At 33.2% G+C, this 4,057-nt stretch overlaps 1 pseudogene; it reads left to right on the top strand.

Moving 5' to 3' along the window:
- The first annotated feature begins 355 nt into the window (after window positions 1-355).
- On the top strand, window positions 356-2,444 carry LOC110205044 (large ribosomal subunit protein eL31 pseudogene; annotated as a pseudogene).
- Window positions 2,445-4,057: the final 1,613 nt, after the last annotated feature.

The following is a 4,057-nucleotide window of genomic DNA, read 5'->3' as shown; positions in this document are numbered from 1 at the left end:
TTGAAATAATCAATCCACAATCAGCAGAATAAAACTTTTGAGTCATTTTTCTATTAGTGTATAGAGATCTACAATGCCCCATCCATGTCACATTCTTCCTCATATTAACAATAACAACATATAAAAAGTGGATGATTAGGACATGGAGCCAAGATGGTAGAGTAAAAGGAGCATTTTTCCTGAGCTCTCTCAACGTTATAGTCTAAACATTTTTTTTTAAATTCATCAGATTAAATTCTAAGGGGAACAACTAACAAAAATTCAAAAGAAATACTTTTTTTTTCTAACTCAAGACAACTTAGGAGGATAGAGAGGCCTGTGCACATGAATTGGGGCTGTCTGAGAGTGCAACAAGATGAAACACATGAGTTTTGGTCTTAGAGGCGTGGTAGCAACAGAAACAATGGTAAGGAGAGTGTTCAGCGACCAGAGATGGTATGATGATTGTTTATCTAGTTAGAAAATGATTACAGGAGACTCATGTACTGATACAATGTGCATGGCCAGGTGCTATTTGGAAACTAAAAAGTCCATTACTTAGTTCCAAGTCTCAGTTTCAGGGTGGTGAGGAGCACTTGCAGTCACAAGGAAAAAGGATCTCTATCTGCATAAGGACCAGAGCATAGAGCAGAAGACCAGTAACCACACTTCTCCCCACCACATCACCTTGGAAGCACCAAAAATTACAGGTTCCCAGAACTAGTTGGGAAAACAGTAGGATGTAAAAGATTAAGGCTCAAAATAGTTAGCTTCCATTCCCTACCACTAGAAGAAAGCAGAAACCAACTCTATTATACAGCCCACAGTAAAGAAGTAGGCTGGAAAAATGAGCAAACAACAAGAGAAAACCTGATTAAAGAAGGCTGCTTGGGTAGCAGGGAAGCTCAAGATATAAATCGAGAAGAATAAAATTACTTCAAAATGACTAGCTATAAGCAAAGCCTCAAAGAAAAATATTGATTAGACAGAAGCCCAAGAATAACTCCTAGAAGAGTTAAATAAAGAGATAAAAAAGAGCAAAAATTATTTTAAGAATCAAATAAGAATTGTAGAGGAATAATTGGGAAAAGGAATGAGAGTAATACAAAAAAAGGTCATGAAAAGAGAATTAAGAGCTTGGTAAAAAGAAATACAAAACCTCACTGAAGAAAATAACCTCTCAAAATTCAGAATAGGTCAAATGATAAAAGAAGTCCAGAACTTCAATGAAAAAAAATAATTCTTTGATAATTAGAATTGGTCAAGTAGAAGCTGAAGAACACATGAACAATAGAAATAAAATAAAACAAAATTTAAAAAAAATAGAAGGCAAAGTGCCTTTTGAGGAAGGACAGGATGAAAGAAGAGAATAGAATAAATGGAGGAATGGATTGCAGGGAACATAGTTAGCAATAATAACTGTGGAAACATTTTGAAGCAAGTTTCTCTGATAAAGGCGTCATTTCTCAAATATATACAGAACTGAGTCAAATTTATAAAAATAAGAGCCAATACCCAATTTAAGTGATCAAAAGATATGATCTATTTTCAGATGAAGTAATCAAAGCTGTCTACAGCCATACAGATACTCTAACTCATCAGTGATTGGAGAAATGTAAATTAAAACAATTTTAAGGTATATCCTTGTACCTATTAGATTGGCTAATAGGAAGGAAGAGATAAATGACAAATGTTGGAGGGGATGTGGGAAAAACAAATGAGACATTAATGCACTATTGGTGGAGTTGTGAACTGATTCAACCATGCTATAGAGCAATTTGGAACTATGCCCAAAAGACTATAAAAATATACATAGTCTTTGAACTAGCAATACCACTATAAGATATGTATTCCAAAAGAGATAAAAAAAAAACAAGAAGGAAAAGGATGTATATATACAAAAATTCATAGAAGCTCTTTTGTGGGGGCAAAGAATTGAAAATTGAGGGGCTGTCCATCAAGTGGAGAATGGCTCAACAAGTTGTGGCATGTGGTTTTGATGGGATGCTATTGCACTATAAGAAATGATGAGCATCTGACCTGGTCCCAGGCAGGATGCTCCCACAAAGAAAGGTGGAGAGAAAAAGAAGGGACATTCTGCCATCAATGAGGTAGTGACTAGACAGTATACCATCAACATTCAGAAGAGGATTCGTGGAGTAGGCTTTAAAAAGCGAGCTCCTTGGGCTCTACAGGAAATCCACAAATTTGTCAAAGAAATGGCAACTCCAGATGTACACATTGACACTAGACTCAACAAAGCTGTTTGGGCCAAAGGAATAAGGAATGTCCCTTCCTGTATCTGAGTGCATTTGTCTAGGAAACGCAATAAGGATAAAGCTTCACAAAACAAGCTATATACGTTGGTTACTTACGTACCTGTCACCACTTTCAAAAGTTTACAGACAGTCAATGTGGATGAAAACTAAATTGAACTTAATTTAAATAAAGTTAGAAAATCTCAAAAATAAAATGATGGGAAGGATGTTCTCAGAATAACCTGGAAAAACTGGAATGATTGATGCAAAGTGTCAATATATACAAAGAATCAGAAAATTATGTATACAAAGTAACAGCAATACTATAAGATGATCAGCTATGAATGACTTAGGTATTCTCAGCAATACAACCATGCAAGACAACTCTGAAGGATTTATGATGAAAAATGCTATTCATCTTCAGAGAAAGAACTGATGATGTCTGAGTACAGATTGAAACGTACTTCTTTTTATTTTTTCTTGAGTTTTTTCTCTGTTTTCTGTCACAACATGACTATTATGGATAAGTTTTTCATGACTACATATGTATAACCTATATCAAAATGCTTAGCTTCTTAATGGGGTGAGGGAAAGGGAGGAAGGGAGAGAATTTGAAATTCAAAGTTTTAAAAAGCAAATATTTAAAAATTGTTTTTACATGTAATTGTGGAAAAATAAAATACTAAATAAAAAACATTAGACAGCATAGAAATAAATGGAGCTTTTCTTAAAATAAGTAATTTTTATCTAAAACAATCAGCAAACATTATCTTTAATATGGATAAGCTGGAAGCATTATAGCCAGAGATGAAAAAAGAATGCACATTATCACCATTGTCATTCAATATTATACTGGAAATGCTAGCTATAGCAATAAGAGAAGAAAAATAAATTGAAGAAATTAGAATAGACAATAAGGAAACAAAATTATCACTCTTTGCAAATAATAGCATCTTATATTTAGATAATCCTAGAAAATAAACTAAAACACTAGTAGAAATAATTAACAACCTTAGCAAAATTGTAGGATACGAAAGAAACACACATAAATCATCATTTCTATAAATCAGCAACAAGTCCAACAGCAAGAGATAGAAAGAGAAGTTCCATTTAAAATAACTGTAGACCATAGAAAATACTTGGAGATCTACCTGCCAAAACAAACCAAGGAAATATATGAAACACAATTACAAAACACTTTTCAGACAAATAAAGATTTAAACAATTGGAAAAAAATATCAATGGTTCAGGGGTAGGCTGAGCCAATATAGTAAAATGACAATTCTACCTAAATGAATCTATTTATTCAGTACCATACTAATCAAACAACAAAAATTATTTTATAGAGTTAGCAAAAATAATAACAAAGTTTATCTGGAAGAACAAAACATCAATGATATCAAGGGAATCAATAAAAGCATGTGAAGGAAGGTGGTCTAGTCATATCAGGTCTCAAACTATATTCTAAACTAGTAATTATCACAGCAATTTGGTACTGCATAAGAACTAGATGGGTGAATCAGTGGAATAAATTAGGTACAAATTACATTACACTAAGTAATGATTTTAATCTAGTGTATGATAAAGCCAAATATCCAAACTTTTGGAAAAAAAATTCATTATTTGACAAAAACTTCTAGGAAAACTGGAAAACAGTATGGCAGGAACTAGATATAGACTGACATCTCATACCATTGATAAGGTCAATGTGGGTACATAATTTACACATAAAGGGTGGCACCATAAGCAGGTTAGGAGAGCTTGGAATAGTTTATCTGTCAAATCTATAGATAAAGGAAGTATTTAGACCAAGGACGATA

This window comes from Phascolarctos cinereus, unplaced genomic scaffold, assembly GCF_003287225.1.
Source record: "Phascolarctos cinereus isolate Bilbo 61053 unplaced genomic scaffold, phaCin_HiC Scaffold_4;HRSCAF=312, whole genome shotgun sequence".
In the NCBI taxonomy this organism is placed as follows: Eukaryota; Metazoa; Chordata; class Mammalia; order Diprotodontia; family Phascolarctidae; genus Phascolarctos; species Phascolarctos cinereus.
Note: the sequence above shows the minus strand (reverse complement) of the source record. Positions and strands in the feature narration are given on the sequence as shown.